Source organism: Lissotriton helveticus, chromosome 2_1 (assembly GCF_964261635.1).
Source record: "Lissotriton helveticus chromosome 2_1, aLisHel1.1, whole genome shotgun sequence".
In the NCBI taxonomy this organism is placed as follows: domain Eukaryota; kingdom Metazoa; phylum Chordata; class Amphibia; order Caudata; family Salamandridae; genus Lissotriton; species Lissotriton helveticus.
The window spans coordinates 415063496-415084932 of record NC_136059.1 but is presented as its reverse complement, the minus strand read 5'-3'; positions in this window follow the sequence as shown (position 1 = coordinate 415084932).

Here is a 21437-nt window from a genome sequence, read left to right as displayed (position 1 = left end):
CAGGCTCCTGGTCCGGCAACGAGGATTCCCGACGTCTTTTGAGACATATGCAGCTGCAGCCCCTGGGCTAGGTAACTTCGGCATTTCGGTGCCCCAGCATAGCCTCACTATCCAAGGGTCAGGATCCACTCTCGTTTTCTCCCTACCAGGTCGGGTTCGCCCATGAACACTAACTTTAACTTTACTAGCTACCATAGACTTTGTCCCGCATCCCGCGTGAGAGTGCACACTCTGCACCCGAGTCCCCTGGGCCTCCTAGAAGTAATCTAACGATTCTATAGTCAAGTCCTAGTGATTCCAACGCCTATTAGTACTGTACTTACCTGCTAGTAATTTCGCATTCCACTTTTAGAGTATATGGTTTTCCGTGCCCCTCGGGCATTTGTATATACTGTGCTAACTTAAGTATTTTCGTAAGAGTTTTGTTGTGTGCCTAGCACCCTGTCCTCATAAAGAGTACAGGGCTGTTGTGATTCTAATAAATACACTGTTTATTTTCATAACACTTGTGTGGTGTCCTTTCACTGGGTGTTCAAGGGGTAATGTGATGGTAAAACAGCTGGCTTAACACGCCCTCTAGAGTCTTAGCCTTAGACTGCTCGTATCCATGCTACTAGGATAGCTGGTCTATAAGGTTGACTTACAACCAATCATCAATAAGGGTTGTTTGGACTGATATATAGTGATCACTAGAATAGTGAACACTGCACATCAGGCCAACTTCTCACAACTGTTATCAGTATAATGCCTCTTTTAGCCAGAGCATGGCGCCTCCCTGGGATCACTTGAAGCCCCACTTGGGGGGCCTGCCCCACAGTTTGAAGACACCTACCCTAGTAGATGGTACTGTAGGTGCCCAGGGCCTGTACATTACATTCTGCTAGTGGGCCTGTAGCACTCATTTTGCCACCCACATACGTAGCACTTTAAAATATGTTACAGGCTTGCCATTGCAGCCTATAGTGTAGTTTGAAACTGCCATTCCGGCCAGGCAGAATAAATCATTTGTCATGTCTAAACCTTTTTAATAGTAATAAGTCTCCTCCTAAGGTAGGTCCTAACAGCTCATAGGGCAGGATGCAAGGTATTTAAAAAGTAGGATATGTGTACTTACATTTTGCATAACCTTCTGAAGTTGTTTTTTACTACTTTAAGGCCTAACTCTCCCATTGATTAACACTGGGTTAACTTATTCATTTAAAAAGTGCTAACTTTTGATTGGAATCAGATAGAACTATACTGTTTGCACTAAAATGGATTGTATTTAGAAATCCTCTTCAGTACTAACATTGTTTTTTAAGTCACTGCTCTGAACATCACAGGCCAGAAGAAGTGGTACTGCCCAGACGCTGTGGATGGTGAGGCATCTGAGCTGCGCATATCCTGTGTGGTGGGAAAACAGTGATTTCGCACCTAAGAGGGCCTTCTTGAAGCACCTGCATTGGGAGGTTCACCAGCAGACTTGGCGGTGACTGTTGTACCTAGGCTTGTGAAATCCAGCTTGGCTAAGGCTCCTGCTGGCTGAGTCACAAATTTGCAGAGAGCATGGCAGATTGAGCCCCTGTGTCGATGTCTATGCGAGAAGAAGGTGGAGCGAAGGGGGCCGGGGTCCTGTCAGACCAAGGCCAAGCACCTGTGGTTGGCGCACACCAGTCCCTACCTGGCTAGAGGAGAGGGGCCGGCTGTCCACACTACACTGCCCTGCATGTCATACATAATGCCTGGGTGTCTGGCCACACACTGAGCCATCTGCACATGGGGGCGGCATCGACACCTGGCCGCTCCTCCATGTTGGTAAACCGAGTGACTGGGGTTCACTGGCTGTGGGGGCAGGTGACAGTGGACACCCTGGACAGAAAACTAGACTCTGTACTCGCGACTGTAAAGAAAATAGGTACCTCCCTCAAACAAATGCGCACTTCAATTGAGGGCTGCATCCACAAAATCACAGTGGACTTCAACTTGGAGTGCGCAGATCATCTCAAGCTGACTGACAAGATACAAGACATTGAGCAAGAACTGGCCGAAGTCCACCCTTTTACCCGGACTGCAGAGTTGAAGGTACAGCAGCTAATGGCATGTATGAAGTCACTAGAAAGAAGAGTGGATGATGTGAAGGGCTGCTCCAGGCGAAACAACGTGCAGGTGGTAGGTCTGCCTGAGGGAGCTGAAGGAGCTAATTTTGTGGCATATACTGAAACATGGTTGCACGACCTACTGCCAGCAGGTGCACTCCCCCCATTCTTTGTCGTGGACCGGCCCATCGAGTGCCGATGAGCCGTCCACTGCCGGGGACAGGTCCTAGAAACTTTCTCTTCTGCCTCCTAGAGGGAGTGTGACGATATCCTGTGGGAGGTACGCAAGTTGGGGAAGGTGAAAGTGGATAACACCACAGTACTTTTCTTCCCTGTCCACGCCAAGGGGGTGCAGAGAGAGAGAGAGAGAGAGGGTTGTTTCTAGTGGTTAAAAAACACCTCCGTGAGTTGAGCATCAAATACTCCTTCCTCTTCCCGACAAAGCTGCGAGTGGTCTCAGATGGTAACATGCAATTCTGTGATGCAGCTAAACAGGTTTGGACCTGGCTGGAATCTACTGGTTGGCAGGTGCTGCGAACGGGGAGTGAACGGTCTGCGCAACAAGCTGTAATTTGTGGAAGCAGCGATAGGGTGAGGCGTAGGAGCTGCTGACATCCCCCGCCACAAATACAAGCCACCCCCAATCTGGAGCAGGTTATACAAGAGAGGCGGAAGGCGCTGCATGTGGTGGCGATGATGCCTGATTGCACCCAAAGACAGGATTCCGACAGTTCCCCTGAACGCTCCCCCAGCAACAATGGCTCCACTGCGACATGGCCATCCAGTGCAGAGTCCAGGTGGCCCCCCATATGTGACTCTTCAGATGGCAGATGAACTAATTTAAGGTTGACTGTTTGTGCATCTCTCCTTCTTCTACTATTACAGATGACTCTGGAGAGTCTCTGGCTTTCTGTGATTCCCGGTCCCAGGTTACTTTGCCGAAGTTCTGGTCTACCGAGGCCAGCACTTAGAGGAGATCAGGTCCAGTCATCACCCAAAGGGAACGGAGCAGTTGTTCTGTAGTGTAGTTCTTATATTCCCAATAGGCTCTGCGCATTGGAATAATATAAACAGCAGTGTAGACCTAGGACTGAGGTCGACTGGGTCTCTACTGACTATATTAGACTTAATTAGTTTTGCCAGCTAGGTCAGAGGTCACTAGAAACTTTCTCGAATGTTCAGGAAAGAGTTAACTCTCCGGATTTAGACAAGAAGGGATTAGCTTCTGACAACCGCATAAACATGACAACTTTGCTCCCTCAGAATAAAGAGTGTATCTCTAGAGTCGTGTGAAAACAATAGACAGCTATTTCACTCAGTCAATCGTGCATTTGAAGAGTTTTCTTTTAAACATTCGCTCCCTACCAAAGCACCATCTTGAATTTTGGGATCTGGTTAATACTGTCAAACCAGACATTTGTTTCCTCACAGAAACTTGGTTAAAGCCTCACCCAGTTCCAGCCATTACGCTAGGGGTTCCGAAGGGATATAAGGTCCTTAAATTCGATCGTCCTGTTAAAACCGGGGGGGGGGGGGGTATTGCTATAGTATATAGAGAAGAGGGTTTGAAGATCTCTCTGCTAGAACAAGGAAGTTGTTACATGTTGGAAATTATGGTCTTCAAGATCAATTCCACCCCCAGAACTCACTGGAAGGGGGCATTAGTGTACCGTCCCCCGGGGTCAAGTGCGGGGTTCTCACTTTCCCTTGTGGAATTTCTGGCTCCATATTTAAAAGCCAAAGAAGATTTTATTCTCCTTGGAGATTTTAATGTTCATGCAGACCTCCCTAGTCACCCCGATACTGCTTTATTACTCTCAGATCTTACAATATTAGGGTTAGAGATCCAAAATAAAGGTCCCACACACATTGGTGGACATACTTTGGACCTAATTTTCACCAATTGCTCTAAAATTAAATATTGGTCAACGTCTCAAGTGAGCTGGTCTGACCATCATATGGTTGAATTCTTTTTCTGCGGTCTTGCTATATCACATCAAAAGCCTCTCCCCGCTATTTTGCGGAGATCGTGGCACAAAGTAACACCAGATGAACTACAGAGGGTCTGGAAGGAACCCATCTTCACAGAGGTAGATAATGTTGAGTCCGGCTTAACCAAGTACAATAAAGCTCTCCTAGAAGCAGTGGATCTATTGGCGCCACTGAAGCTACACAAACAGCATCCAGTATCCAAACAGGAGATATGGTATACTGAAGAACTTAGAGGGGAGAAACAGAAGTGTAGAAAGCTCGAAAAAGCTTGGAGGAAATCACAAATGGAAGCTAGTAAGAAAGAGTATACTGATGCCCTGGCCTCCTATCATAAAAACTTAAAGATGACCAGGAGGAGCTATCTTGCGTCACAATTGGCTGAAACAGGCAACTCTTCCAGAGAACTCTATAAGATCCTACAGTCCTTTATAAAACCTGTGGCCTGCGAGAGTCCAGATGACTTCTCTCAAGCCCTGTGTGATCAAATATCGCTATTCTTCGAGAATAAAATAGAACTTATCTATGAGAAAATCAAGCAGTCAGGGATTGTTGGGAGTAATACCACCAGTTCCTCCCTGACATTACCTATTTCACCTCCGTCATCTGCATGTGCTAATATTCTACTTACCACATTTCCAGAGATTAATTTTCCCGATGCTACTTCCCTGGCCAGTCAAATTAAAACAGGATCTCCTTTAGATCTTCTGCCAGCAAAGATGGTGGGCTCTCTAGGGAATCTGCTCCTACCTGGAATTCAAACTGTGATCAACCTCTCTCTTAGAGGACATGTGCCAGGTGAATGGAAGAGAGCAGTAGTGAACCCTATTCGAAAGAACGCAGCCCTGCCATGGTCATACCTTTCCAACCTCCGTCCTATCGCCCCACTTCCTCATATCAGCAAGATGACCGAAACATTCCCATACCCATCTGTCTAAGTTTATCGAGGCATCGGGTGGTCTGGACCATTCTCAATCTGGGTTCAGACCTAACCACAGCACCGAGCCGGCCCTCCTCTCCGTGACCAATACCATCAGGATGGCACATGATAGAGGGGGCTCCATGATCTTGGTGCTGTTGGATTTGTCCGCTGCCTTTGACACGGTTTCACATGATATTCTTCTCGGTCGTCTGCGGAAGGTGGGGATAGGCTGCTCGGCTCTGGCCTGGCTTAAGAGCTTTCTCTCGGGCCGATCACAAACCGTCAGGTTGGGCTCCCATCAATCGACCTCTAGGGAGCTCACCAAGGGGGTCCCACAGGGCTCATGCCTAAGCCCCACACTTTTCAATGTGTATGTGGCCCCCCTGGCGGATATTGTGAGAGAATATTGGTTCACTCCAGTATCGTATGCTGACGATACTCAGCTTTTGATCCCCTTCCATACCCTGACACCGGCAACCAAACATGCATTTGCCACCGGTATGAGAGCAGTATCTGATTGGATGGCCTCCAATTGCCTACAATGCAATGTGAGCAAGACGGAGGTCATGCTCTTTGGAGAAGCCCCCCCTCTTGTGGTCGCCTGAGTGGTGGCTCCTGGATCTAGGAACTGCTCCTTGCCCTAAGCAGATAGTAAAAAACCTGGGGGTACGGCTTGACCAGGCGTTATTACTAAAGGAACATGTAAATCTGGTGGCGGGAACCTGTTTCAGGACCATTGGGCTCCTGAGGCGTGTGTTCCCGTTCCTGGATGACTGCTACAGGAAAACTCTGGTTCAGACACTGGTCGTCAGTAGATTGGATTACTGCAATGGACTACTCCTATCTGCCAACGAGAAACAACTGAGCCATCTGCAGGTGGTCCAGAACACTGCGGCCAGATTAATTCTTGATGCTCCCCCCAGGTCCTCCTCACGCCCTCTTTTGCATAAACTCCATAGGCTACCTATCTGCCAGCGAATTGAGTTTAAAGTGTGTTGTGTAATCCACAGATGTCTTCATGGATCTGGCCCGAAATATCTGGCTGAATTATTCAGGCTGTATATTCCGACCCGTTCATTGCGCTCTAGCAACCAATTATTGCTGCAGGTCCCTCGTATTAAGAAGGCAAGACAAGGGGGTCGTGCCCTGTCCTATAAGGGCCCCACTCTGTGGAACACTTTGCCCCTCATTTTAAGACAAATTACTAACATTCATGCCTTCAAGAAATCCCTGAAGACTCATCTGTTTCCTGCTGTGTAAGATCTACGGCTCTCTATGACTGTGACTCCGATCTGGCAACTTGGAAGGTCATAAGCGCGGAGATACCCTCCGGGGTCGATTCCTGCGCTATAGAAGAAGATAAAATAAATAAAATAAATAAATACTTAGTTTCACCAAAGTGCCGAGAAATAGAGAGACGGGCGTTTTCAATAAAAGGTGTTATTTATTGAGCAGTCTTCTTTCTCATGCAAGAGAAATGAATTGCCACAATTGCAATACTTATCATGAAGTAAAGTGCGTACAGTAAAAGGAGTATTATAAAATAATACTGTAAAAGCATTGATATGGTTTCTTAGCCATATGATACTTTAAAACGGATAAAATATATACATACATAAAAACATTGACTAACATACTCAACTGGTGCTTCTAATCTAAGCCTACCCCGGTGTACCTGACCTAAGCCTAATACGTGGGAAGGAGTAAGTAAGTTGCAGTTTTAAGTTAAGTTGGTTTTTGCCAGGGAATCTGAATCAAGAATTCTCTTAAGGGTTTAGTCAGCTCCGTACCTTGGGAATAGAATGTAGGAGGTCTTGTATCTCTGTCTCAGGACTCGATCTCCCAGCAACCCGCAAGGGTGACTGCAAACACCGGAGCTGGATTTTCTTGGCTGGAGAAAAAGACAGCGTCTCTCTCAGTGCGTCAAAAGGGAGGGGCGGCTTCCTTCGGCTCTCGCATCAGCTGGGCTTCCGGGCAAGTAGATAGCCGCTCTGCTCCAAACCACCGTGTGTTTGCTTAAGGCAACGTTGGTATATTTATACCTGAAAGGTGCTGGGTTTGACGTAAGGTTGGACATAAGACGTCACTAAGAACTAACAGTTCTTTCTGGACTCCAGGAGTTCTTGTGCAAATCAAAACAAGAGCAGGGGGATTTCCCGGGCTGCTGGAGGCTTGGTTTGTTTAAAGAACGCGTTGTACTTTCTAGGAGTCAAGGGGAGTAGCCTTGCTGTATTTGGACTGCTTGGGCTATTACTAAATATGGATATGATTCTTATGCCTTTATAAGGATACAATTTATTATAGCCATATAAGGGCATAAATCGGGAATATCAAATTAGGGTCCTAGATAGAACACAACAGTTCGGATGAGTGACCCATTACAAGGGTGGTGGTGGTGGTCTCCTTGGTGTTCCTAGCTGCAATGGCAGAAGGTCCATGGCGCTGTTGACCTTGCAAAGAATGAATTGTGGTAGTTCTTCTATTATCCAAGGGCACTAAACTTTTGCACCACTGGAATGTCACTTTTTTACGTTCCGGGGGCGCAATTTGCCACATTGGCTGGTATCACTCTGAGCTCCTCCCAAGAAGTAATGTAAAATCCTGAGGTATGGGCTTTTTCCAACCATGAGCGTGCCCCTTTGTGCTGAGACTGTGCTGCTCATAATGACTTTCCTCTTTTGTCGCTACAGGGACACAAAAAGTAGCAAGAGGCCTTTTTTATGGAGTGACATGTTAACTAGTATCAAGTGGTCCTAGGCTGGCCATTGCTAGTGGTCTCTGTTGGAGTGAGCCCTGGCTCTTAACTGCTGCCCCTGAGCCCCTCAGAGAATTAGTAATGACCTCGAGGGGCAGCTCGAGAAAATCTGAAAAGTTGCTCCCTTAGAAATGTTTTTGACTTCCAAGCCCTCTGGACTTTCAGTGGGACCTCATGGTGAGGAAATGCGGCTTCCAGAGGACTTCAGAGGATGTAGGTTGTAGCCTTGCCCCGAAGAAGGATTTTGAGTGCTATTAAAAATACTTTTCATGTGAAGGCATGCAAAGCATCAACCCAACAAGGGGACTTTGGCAGCATTTAAATTTTCCCATTTTAGCTTTTCCGACCAAAACAAAAGGTTTCAATGGGACCTTGTCCAATGTCTATTTGACTTTGAGAGGACTTTGTCGGATGCAGACTGCAGCCTTGCTTCTTCGGAGGTCTTCAATCTTCAATTTCAGGGACTAAGTGAGAGGGTTAAACCTTTGACCAGGACAACCTGTTTGGTGTTTCTGACCGACACTCCGTTGTGATCAGTCTGAAATCATGCCAAGGTCCCAGCCAAACCCGAACAGTAATAGAGTGATCAGGGAGAGTTTACTTAATCTACTCTCCAGTCATATGGCCCCTTCTCACATGCATTACACCCTCCCTAGGGTTGTGATGTGTGCTGGATTAGTCCACGATGGGACACCAGACTTGTCTGGGACTGTGAGCCAGCATTTACCGGGCCCACAACTGCATACTCTTTTTTTACTTAGGCCATCTGATGAATCTTGCTCATCCCATTGAGGGCTGATGGAACTTAGGGTGGTCACTCCTTGGGTAAGCAATGAGGACCAGGAATTGGAACTTGCTTACAAATTGGTGATTGAATTCAGATATAAAGTTGTTTTCTATGGGTTAGGATCACATAACTCTAGTACCGCTATACAAAACATGAGTACTAAAACATGGTGTTCAGAGAAGAATGTATGGCTATCCCTATTATACATTACTATTCTTAGAATTCCCAGCACAGTCTCTGCGAAAGGAACATTCATGAAATCCGAGAAGACTCAGAAAATAAAGAGTTTTAGTACATTACATATCAATTAGGAATCTATATCAAGACATTTGAACAACATTTAGGAAACTCGGTCAAGAGTCTAATTGTGAATCAATTGCAAAACTACACATTAAACAGAGTCTAAAAGTAGAGCCCTTAAAGTCTATAGGACAGCTCCTAAATGGGTTTAAAGGTAAGTTCAGCTGGGCATTACCAAGCTATGGCTCAGCCAAGAAGTCTATGGAAAGTTCATTAGGCAAGGGTTCCTGCTGATACATTGGCAAGGGAAAAGATATGCAAAGTCCTCTCATCCGTAAGCATAGGGTCTGGTCAGGGTCTGGTCAGAGCCCAAACAGCAAAAGCGTAGACCAAAAGGCAAGTTGAGCATGGACAACTTGATTGTTGATTGCTCTCTCTACTACAGGGAAAATTGACATTATAGTTCATTAGTATGGAGGTAACAACCACTGTGTCACACCATCATTGTACCATCGAACTGTATCCATGATGTAGTCCTTTCTGTTCTCATGGTGCAAAATAGCTAATTCTACCATAGCGAGTATGGTAATTATTATTTGTCTCAAGCACATAGGTTAAAATCACAAAAGGCTATTTATTGTCGGAGCTGTCCAAATTTCTCATGGGAAAATGCAAGAATGCTACACAAGCAAGAACTGTCATCAAATACCTTCTCGCAGACATCATGAGAAAGTATTAGCCCTAGAGAATAATGTCAAGTTAAATCCATTTTATATAGCATGATTAATCAATAAATATACATTTACATAACATGTGTAAGTGTATTTGCGCATTACTCAAAGTATTCAATATCAGGAATTATTACATGACAATGTTCACTAGCAGGTATGAACTTTACTACATTGTGGAAATATGTATACGTGTAACATATTTCCATACTTTATTATATAACTTTAGTTTTAGGAAATCTAATTAACTCTACATACAAGGAATATTTCTGTAGAGTTTCTGCTTTCTATCTTCTATCATAACAGGTTGCACCGCGTTTTCATGATTCAATGTTGCATTACAATGAGATTATTAAGACAGTGTAAGACATTAGCACATTTATATTCATCATAATATTGTAGCATACAATTAATTTTAGTGCCAAATAGGCTCAATTGCATCACAAATATACTCTCACGTATTAGTAACTATATTTTAAATGCATTTTGGTTATAACTTTCACATTCACTTTCTTATCAATTAATCAAAAGCAGGAAATTTATTAAATTAAATGTTAGACACTTAGGGGCTAGATGTAGGTAAATAGGATTTACCGATTCTAAAAAAACGAATTTTACCAATTCGGTATTTTAGATTCAGTAAATGCTATGTAGGTAATAATTCTGTAAAAATTACTGAATCGTTAAGATTCGGTATTTACCGAATCAGCATTGCCCTGTAGGCCCATAGGACTGAATGTCAATTACCGAATCGGTAATTACCGATTCGGTAAAATAGGGAAAGAGTCAAGGGTGGCAGGGTGTCTGTGCTTCTGTGCACATGTTGCACACATACATGCCCTAAGGGCATGTATGTCTGTCACATGGCACAGGTGTAAATGCACAGATTTGCATTTACAGAGGTATTCGTTATTTACCGCCAACTAATAGTTGGTGGTAAATAACGAATCCTTAAAGCACCGAAGCACGCTTCAAAGTGCTTCCTACATGTCATTTACTGATTCAGTAAATACAGAATCGGTAAATGATGATTCGGTAAATACCGAATCGGTAAACACCGATTCGTTATTTACCAAATCCTCCCCTACATCCCAAATGCCCAATACCGGTCGTAACAGCCGAAATTCGGTAATTTCGTCCGTTACCGACCAGTATTGGGCCACCTACATCTTGCCCTTAGTCACACAATATATGAGTTTTCACTATTTCTACAATTTAAGCACTCTTTTACATGTGCAGTTTCTACAGGACTTTCCATTATCATTGTCATTTTCTTAGAACGTGTACAAGATGCACATTCATTTCCTTTCAGTAAACACTCTCATGATAGGTTTATTTGTCGTGCAGAGAATGGTCAGTTTTTAAGCTGCATCAACTGCTACGGGTGATCCAAGAGTACCTAGCCTCTGCTCAGCTACCTGTGCTGGATGGGAGATGTGTAAAATGCAGACAGGAACAAAGCCAGGAACAGGAGGCTACAGGCTGCAGGAAGAGAGTGATTCCAGTCACCTGTATGTGAACACACACAGAGGGTCGGCTCTAGTGCGGTGTGACTGGTGGCACCACACTGGGTGCTGTCTTTAGGGGGCGCCTTGTTTGCAAGTTTATTTTGGTTTTAAAAGCACTTGCTGCCGTGTTCCTTGCCTCCAGCACTTACCAGGCAACAATAAAAATGTCAAGATGTCTCGGGTAATTAATGTTCTTCCTGGAGATAGATCTGAGCAAGACTTTTGGCCCCCTGGTCAGGGAACTCTGCTCTCCCCTCAAGCAGCTTTGTCGTTGCACCTCTGCCCACAGCACCTCTCTGGTCTCAGGTAGAGTTCAAGGCCCTCCTCCACCCCCAAGCTCCTGCCTGCGCCTCATCCCTGGTGGTGCCGTGGGAGAGCCTGGCTCTTTTGCTGGTTACTCGACTAGCCTTTTCTGTTTTCTGCTTGTGTTTGTCTGGTTTCTGTTATTGTGCCTGTTCTCTATCTATCTGTGCCTTTTGTTTATCAATTACCTTTTTAATCTTTTTTAAATCTATTGTGCCTTGTTGTGTCCTTTACTCGTATTGTGCCCTTTGTGTCCATTTCCTTGCTGTTTTTCTGCTGCTGCTGCCCCTGCGGCCCCTCCCCACAGACGGTTCCAGCCTCCCAGCTTTGCTCCCTCCCACGTTCCCTACTTAATGGCACCTGCTGCTCGAACAGGTTGAGCAAGACCTCTGACTTCCTGGTCAGGGGAGTCTGCTCAGAATTCACGCTGCTCCGTTGTTACGCCACTGCCCCAAGCAGCTCTAGTCTCAGGTAGGGTTCAAGGCCCTCTTCCACCTGCAGACTCCTGTCTGCACCTCATCCCTGGTAGTCCAATGGGAGAGCCCTTGTGCTGGTCGCTCGGCCAGCATTTTCTTTTTTCTGATTGTGTTTTGTGTGTTGTCTTGTTTCTGTTATTGGGCCTGTTCTCTATCTATCTGTTGCTTTTGTCTATCTACTGTCTTTTTTATCGTTTTTAACTATTTCAAATCGATTGTGCCTTGTTGTGTCCTTTACTCGTACTGTGCCTTTCGTGTTCTTTTTCTTGCTGTTTTCCTACCGCCCCTGAGACCTTGCCCCCCGCCGGTTCCCGCCTCCCAGCTTCACTCCTTTCCCAGTCCTCTACTTAATAGCGGCTGGCGCAGCGGGCACGCCACTTGCGCGCCCTTGGCGCACCAAAGGCAAGCCCATCGTTGACCCGACCGTGACCAGGGACCCTGGTCATCCAACCTCCCACTGTTACGACTCAGCCACCCTCTATGCACTGAAGTCCTGCAAGAAGCAACAACTTCAGCAATCAACGCCGAACACCACCCACAGCCAGTTCTCCTGCCAACACTGCCACCGCACCTTCACCCACCTCCTGATCCCCAATGCCACTGGCCACCCACCGGACACCGGTGCACACAAAGCCTTGAGCTGTATCCTCCTCAACATACGCTCCCTGCACAGACACACAGTTGAAAGCTGGGACCTCCTCGACACCCTGTCGTCAGACCTCACCTTCCTCATGGAAACCTGGATCAATGCCACCCCAACGTCACTACCGCCATCCCCGACGGATAGAAGATCCCGAGGAAAGACCGCTCCAACCACCCGGGAGGAGGACTTGACATTGCGCACTAGAACTCCCTCCTACTCACCACTTCCAGCACAAATAATAATTACTCGCCCCCAATGGAACACCTCCATTTCGAGATCCAGACCGACCCCAGAATGACCCAACGCAGCACCCTCGCCTACAGACCTCCCAGAACACGTACTTGTTCGCCACAACCATCAAAGAACTCATCGCGCCCCACGCCATAGCCTCCATGGACTACATACGGCTCAGAGACCTGAATTTCCACCTTGACAACCTCAGCAACCCCAATTCCACCACCCTCCTGGACAAGCTTGCCAACATCAGACTGACGTCACTCCTACACTTCTAGTCCTCTGGCTTATGTAACATTTAATATATATGCTGATTTACACATGTATGATTGATTGACTCTATGTAATGTGTGTGTGATGCAAGGTGCTCTGACACCCTACACTGGTATGAGTGGCGCTATAAAACTAATTAGATGCATCTGAAAGAGATTGATTATGGAGAGTTGAGGGGCACTGTTATAATGTGGTGGGGAGAGAATCTTTTGTGGAGGTAGTCATTACCTCCACCATAGATGGGGGGCACCAATAAACGTCACACTGGGCACCACCAGCACTGAAGCCGGCCCTGCACACACCTCACATCTTGCCAGATGGGCTTGATCAATGTGACATCATATCCACCTCAGCCGTAAAATCGGTGTCCTCTGATTCAGTCCATGTAATCCTCACACACCGAGCAGAATCCTGTGGCAAGTTCTGATCGGGCATTAGATGCAGGCTTAACATGTCAAGCAAAGTTGCCATCTTTGATTGAAAAAAACAGGTTACAGTGCTGGTTTAAATTGAGGTACTCTCTGCACAGTGGCAGCAGCATGAGGAGCCTTTTTTCCAACAGCAATATCTGCTGACAGACACATCAGATATTCCCATGCAATCCATTTTTTTTGTTCTTCTAAACACGAGAAAGGCAGATTCGCCGGGCCTGACAACACGCTTTAGGCGGGGAGCTTAGCTGAAGCCAGTGGAGTAAGAATGCAAACGTTGGTTTCGGTTTTGATGAGTACACACCTCTGGTGCACCACGTACCACTGGAAGCATACTCACCTGGTGCTGCAGAGGGGTGCGTTGGCCTCTGCGGGACTGACCAACACAGACACTACCCCACCATGACCGCCGAACAAAATGCAATCCTCTTTAACAGGAAATAGAAATAAGCCCTGGGTTTAGACCGTATGACATCTGCTTGTCTGATAAGCTTTTTTTTAGAAACACAGTGAAAAGATGCCAAGGCAGCGAATAAGCCAGCTGAATGATGTGCCTTACTGCTGTATCTGGAATGCACTGCTCAGCAGCCATTCACCCAGGAAGGCCAGCCGGCCCGCCACGGACCTGAGCTGAACCAATGACTTGCTGCTGTCCGCAAGGGAGGAGGACGTCAGGGCACGCAACATCCCCCAGTCCGGTCATCTCAACACCATTCCAGGTGCTTCACCTTGATCCATATCGGGATGGGCTGCCGTGGCCCCGCGCACAGCTGGGCACTTGTTTCTATGCCCCTGCAGTGTGTAAAGAGAGTCAGTTTAATCACGATTTATCCAGGTTACAGCTTGTTTTCAGACAGTACAGCTTAGAAATACTGAGCAGGGGTTGCCTTTTTCTGGTTCTGAGCTTTGCTGTCTAAAATAATGCGCCCACTCAGAAAGATATCAGGTTAAATAGATTCACTTTACACATTGCAGGCAAATGACAGCAAGCGCCCGCCTTTGTGCAGGCCGGTCAGCCACTATCATGGACATCGGACCCTGGTGCAAAACCGAGCTGCACCCCTGCTTTTAAGACACTGGGCCAGATCATGATGGACTAATACGGCTCAGGGCAGAGCTGAACACCTGCTTTTAAGACACCGGGCCAGATTACATTGGGCTGCTCCTGCTCAGGCCAGAACGAGGCACCTGTTTTTAAGACACTGGGCCACATGATGATGGGCTGCCCCGGATCAGGGCAGAGTTGAGCACCTGCTTTTAAGACATTGGGGCAGATCATGATGGGCTGTTCCAGCTCAGGGCAGAGCTGACCACCTGTTTTTAAGTCACTGGGCCAGATTAAATTGGGCTGCTCCTGCTCGGGCCAGAGCGGGGCACCTGTTTTTAAGACACTGGGTCAGATCATGATTGGCTGCCCCGGCTCAGGGCAGAGTTGAGCACCTGCTTTTAAGACATTGGGGCAGATCATGATGGGCTGTTCCAGCTCAGGGCAGAGCTGACCACCTGTTTTTAAGTCACCGGGCCAGATTAAATTGGGCTGCTCCTGCTCGGGCCAGAGCGGGGCACCTGTTTTTAAGACACTGGGTCAGATCATGATTGGCTGCCCCGGCTCAGGGCAGAGTTGAGCACCTGCTTTTAAGACGTTGGGGCAGATCATGATGGGCTGCAACAGCTCAGAGCAGAGCTGAGCACCTGCTTTTAAGACACTGGGCAAGATTACTTTGGGCTGCTCCTGCTCGGGCCAGAGCGGGGCACCTGTTTTTAAGACACTGGGCCAGATCATGATTGGCTACCCCGGCTCAGGGCAGAGTTGAGCACCTGCTTTTAAGACATTGGGCCAGATCATGATGGGCTGCTACAGCTCAGAGCAGAGCTGAGCACCTGCTTTTAAGACATTGGGCCAGATCATGATGGACTGTTCCAGCTGAGGGCAGAGCTGAGCACCTGCTTTTAAGACACTGGGCCAGATTACATTGGGCTGCTCCTGCTCGGGCCAGAGCGGGGCACCTGTTTTTAAGACATGAGACCATATGATGGTGGGCTGCTCTTGCTCAGGGCAGAGCTGAGCACCTGTTTTTAAGACAATGGGCCAGATAATGATGGGCTGCTACGGCTCAGAGCAGAGCGGGTGCCTGTTTTTATGCACCAGCGCTGTGCACAGTGAATTTATTTGGCTCCCTATTTCTACAAGCAAGTGCAATGCTTTAGATAATATAGCTCGGGGACAGAAAGTTGCTCACTTTTCAGTATTGCCCAAAGCAACGTTTATGGCACGCACCCTGGTCTTCTTCGGGAGTAGGGGGGGGGGGGCTTGTGGGGTGGGGGAAGCTCGGCTGCTGCAACAAGAATCCTGCTGGCAGGGTGTCTGGAAGTTCTGGGTAAGGGAGGACTTGGATGTTCCTTAGCTGGGGCCTGAAAAGCAAGATGCATTAATTTGTTATTTGTTCATCCTACATCCAGCAGTAACAAAGCTGTTCTAGCCACTCGGCTCGCTCCTTCTCGCCACTTCTGGTGAGGGTTCAGCCCGTCCACATTGGTTTTCCTCTTCTGGCTGCAGAACTGTACCCAGCAGAAGAAGCAGCACCAGAGGAAGGATAGAGCTGGTGGATGGATGCACGAGGTTTAAAGCACGCATCGCCAAAGCAAGATGCTGCAGGGACTTGGGACATATAGTGATCCACCTGGGAGTCCTGTTGGGAGACGAAACAACAGGGCTTGGAAGGGAAACCTCGCTCTCAGGCATGTCTGTTGACTGCTAGTGCGAAAAACACCATCGTAGCTGTTAAATTAAGCATGGCTCCCTAACAAATCAATGCCTGAAGGGACTGCCTTAAATCCCATTTCAGTGCCCCTTTCCTTTTCTATATTGTATGTGGTGGGCTGTGTATAGTGTTAACAGATAAAGGTGACATATAGGGCTGCTAGTCCTAAAAAGAAGTAAGCGAAAATATGAAATGTGGTCCCGCTAAAAAAGTTGTTTCATGAGCACAATATCTTGCATTGTTTTCCATGGTTTGAAAAGTAATACAGAAAACATTACTATTGACGAATAACGAGGATAACGTTGGTATAAATGCAGGTTTATTCAAAAATAGTCCAGATGTGAAGAATCCAACGCCGATCCTGGCGTTGCATAGAATTCTCCACAACCGAACAACCATGCCTTGGAATGCCTGAGCAAAGATGACATATGTAAACAACATGGGTCGAATGCCACCACGCGACTCATTACAGTAAATAGTAATATTATAACAATTACCTTTATTAGACAAATGTGTACTGTGTAGATATGTTTTGTTATGTATATTTGAATGGATGCATTAGGCTCAACTTAAAATATTTTATTTTTTGGCTGTCAAATATTTCCTTAGCTTCAGATTGGATATACAAAAATACAATTTAACTATTGACATTTCAGAAGAGACTCAAATAAAAATAGTGAATGCCTGCTCCCTTACCTATTTAGCTGCCATATTTTAACATCAGCGTGCTCTCTTTTACAGTAACATATGATGGGACGGATATTGCTGTACCTGAAGATTCTCATATGGTAGACATACAGAATCCTCCAACTGGTTGTATTGACCTTAAATTGTCTTTTTTTAAACTGTTTGTCCTGATTACCTTTAAAGACGAGATACCTGCGTTGAGATGAACCAAGCTTGTCTTGACCCTGAGCAGGCCTTCCTCTAGCCATATCTCCTTTAATTCATCTGAAACAGCCACATAGTGTTGTGTGGCGTTTTAAGCTCCGAGTGAATTTTCCCGATTCATGCCCTTATATAGGTACAATTCACATTGCCCTTATGTAGGCATAGAAATCAAGACCTTATTTAGGCATAGCCCATGCTACCCAAATACCTGCATTGCTACTTCCACCCGTACCAAACGTCACAACGATTTCTACGAAAACCAGCTTATGCAGTCAGGGACTTCCCCTTGCTTGAATATTGATTTGTCCAAGAACTCAGATACTTTACAAAGGACAACTATTCCCTAGGTGTTCTTTCCTGATGTTCATATGCCCATCTTTACGTCAAACTATGGCGTTCCTAAACACCTTCAAGGTATAAATATACCTTCACTTGCTCAAGCAAGATACAGTGGTTCGGAGCAGTTTGAAGACCTACTTGCCTGACGCAGCTCGTTACAGCAAGTGCAGAAGGAAGCCGACTGTCCAGCTGACGCACTGATCAGGAAGATGCCCTTCTCCTGCCGAGAATTCAGCTCCAGTGTTTCTGGCTCCCCTTGCGGGGTGTTGGGAAATCAAGTCCGAGTCAGAGATACCAGACCTCTTTCATTCTAACCAAGGTCTGGAGCTCATTAGAACCTAGAGAAAACTTTGGTAGATTCTTGGCAAAAACTAAACCTATGCTACACAATACTTACTTCTTCCTGCGTACTAGACTTAGGTTAGGTACATTGGAGTAGGCATATTTTAGAAGCACCAGTTGAGTATTTTAGTCAATGTTATTTATGTATGTATTTTTATATGGCTTAGAAACCATGCAATGCTCTAACAGTATTATTTTATATTACTGTTTACGCTGTTCGCATTATACTTTGCAGTCTGCATAATGATTGTAGCAGTTCACTTCTCTTGCATGAGAAAGAAGACTGTTCAATTAACCCTTTTTATTGAAAACGCCCATCTCACTATTTCTCTGCAACTCTGTTGAAATGAAGCATGCACGATTGACTGAGTGAAATACTTATCTATTGTTTGCGCGACTCTGAGAGATATATTCTTATTCTTGGGAAACAAAGTTGTCATGTTTATGCGGTTGTCAGAAACTAATCCCTTCTTGTGTATTCAAAAAAGTTTCTAGTGACCTCTGAGTTAGCTGGCACACAGACAATTAAGTTTAGTATATTCGATAGAGACCTAGTTGACCTCAGTCCTACGTCTAATCTATAGGATATATTATTCCAATGCACAGAGCCTATTGGGAATATAAGAACTGCACTACATGGTGCCAAACGTTTGGTAAGGCACTAATTTAATGCTAAATACTAAAGTAACTCAGTCGTGCTTTTCTCAGAGACCCCTTTTTCCATAATACTACAATAGACGTCTGGAGTGGGTAAAGGGATAATATCCGCCATAGCTGAGTAGGACGAAAATCCTATGTATTAGTTTTTGGTTTTTCAACGTTGAAGGATACAGTGTTCCAAAATATTGTGCACCTTATCTTTGTTTCCTTGAAACTTGCTTTGCAAACTTTCATTAAACAATGTCAAATAACGGCGACAACACCGAAACCGGTGGAGCTGCAGCTGATTCAGCTGTAAAAGTTTTAAACTTTACAGGTGTACAAGAGACAGACAATGATGCTGTAAGCATTCCAGAAACTTCAAGGAAAGCCATCACTATAAAACTCATACAAAATGGCCTATCAGCAAGAGGTGGTAGGGTAGTTTTTGTGATAGAGGCACATGAATATCATCAGACAGAGGTATTCTATTCATGGATAGTCTTCCCTGAAGCAAATCCAGGAACAAAAGTGTTTTACTTCTACAAAGAAGATGAACCACCAGAGGAATACATTCCTTTCGAGGATATTGAAATTCCATTAACATACCAAGAGCATGCGCTCTGGTTTAAAGGTGCCCTAAAACATATACATCACATTACCAGACTTGGGCCACTAGGTAAACCAGGAGCAACATGGCTAGATTTAGCCAACTACAGACCTGACCCTGACATTGACGCAATGTCAGATGATGAATTACTTAGTAATATTCAAAATTTTATTGAATCATATAGTTAAAGGTCTTTCTTAAAAACACTCCTGCCCCTCCTAAAAAGAAGTGGGAGAACACTAAACAAACTTCTAATGAGAAGCATTCTCAATCCAGAGGTAGGTCTCCTCAAAAGGAGCGCTCTGAAAGGAGGTATCACCTCAGGAATAGGGATAATTTGAGAAAACCTGAAAGATATCAAGATACTGATACACGTTCCTCTTGTACCTTTCAGACTTCGTCACAGAAATCCAAAAGAAGAGGACGGTCAGAACAAAAGGAAGAAGGCGTGAAGTCCAAAGACGATCAACACGTTCAGAAAAAAAAATACTCAATTCACCAAAAAGAAGGTAGCAGGTCTAAAGATCAGACATGCAGAGGATCTTGAGGACACAACTCAAGAACGGAGAATGGGCTCAAACGATGTTGGACAGCGCAGCAGAAGTCACCATAGCTCGCAAGAACTTGTAGGATCATCTGGAGACAGTGGACTTGAATGAGTACATCCAAGTTAAAACTGCAGATACCAGGGTTAGTGTCCCACATATGTTATATGAAGTAACACTCCAGATGGAGGGGGACAAACTAGAAAAATAAGAGCACTCTTTTGGGAGAGGCTCTCTCAGGGTTATGACATTCTTCTAGCTGAACAAGACTGGCCACCTGAATTTGTCAGGTAGTGCCCACATGGCGAAGAAATCATTATGCCACATTTCTCCAACCACATTCCAATTCCTTTAAAATATACCTATGCCAGGAAATGGGCAGTAGCCCAGGCTCCTGCATTATATAAAAATCATGTAGGATGGGATGAGGATTCTCTTCAACATAAAATCCAGTTAAAAAATCAACCAACTGCACAAAGGCAGTACCTAGTTAAGCAAGAAGCTAAAAAACAGGCCAGGGAGATATTAGATCAACTTGAAAACCAAGGGGTGATTGAAACATGCACCTCGTCCATTAAAAATCCTTTGTTTTCTGTCTCCAAACCAGACAATACATATTGTCTAGTATTGGATTACATAAATTCAAACTCTTGTTGCAAAACGTTTGCAGTACAAAATGCACATAGTGCAGCACTAATGAAGAACATTGTGCATAAAAAATATAAAACCATATTGAATATTTCTAACGGTTACTTCTGTCAAAACTTTGCACCAGAAAGTAGGTACTTGACCACTTTCTCAATTATGGGGACACAGCGTCACTTCTGTCATCTCCCTCAGGGATTCAAGAATAGTCCAGGGTTATTTTCAGCCAGAGTAACAGAGTTACTACAAACCTATGAGGATGAGGCATTATCATATGTTGATGACATCTATCTAACAGACGATGACTTGGATAGGCACTTGAACAGGGTGAACACCATAATATTGGGCTTCCCCTCTGAAGGGTATAAATTCAATTTCAAGAAATCGAGAATTGCCCACCTCAACGTCCATTTTCTAGGATATGAGTTATTAAGTGAAGGCAAAAGCCTGGCAGCAAACTTTCTAGAGAAATGTGCGCTGCTCCAACCTCCAAAAACGCTGAAGAACTTACAGTCAATTCTAGGTTTCCTGAATTTCGGAAGAACTTACATTCTAAACTACGCAGAAAGGGTTAAACCTCTCTACGAATTAATCAAACCTGATTTGAAATCAGTTAATTGGATTCAAAAACACACGGAAATTTTGCGTTCATTGCAAACAGACATGTTAGCAACAAAACATTTACAAAACACGCGTAAACGTACTCAACTTAGTGATCCAAGTCATTCCAGGACAATGCGGATTCACATACTTAACCTTTAACGAAGGTGAAAAAGTACCAATAGCTTACAAATCACATTTGTACACACAAGCAGAATTGAAATTCACTTCAACAGAAAAAATTCTGACAACGGTTCAAACTGCAGTAGTAAAAGAGAGAGCCCTCGCACAGGGTAAGCGCATAATGGTCGTTACTCCTGTGCCTGCCTTAGAGGCAGTGACAAAAGCGAGCATTCCGAACGCTAAAGCTTTACATCCGAGATAAATACAATGGGTTAATTCTCTTGCTGCAACAGACGTTGAATACGTTTTTGACCCTTATTTGAAAACACAAGCATTTCTACAATGTGAACAAGAATGTCCACTGCCTACTGAGATTCTGCCTCTAGAGCAGTATGAATGTATAATTTATACTGACGGATCAGCCCAACCCGCTACGGGGGTAAACAAGCTTATAGTGCTGCGTGCCTGATTGTTAAAGGTCGCTGGCGCGATTGTAAATTCTGACCTATGGTCACTAAAACACAATCTCTAGGAGAATGTACAGCTCAGCGAGCTGAACTACAAGCATTCAAGATGG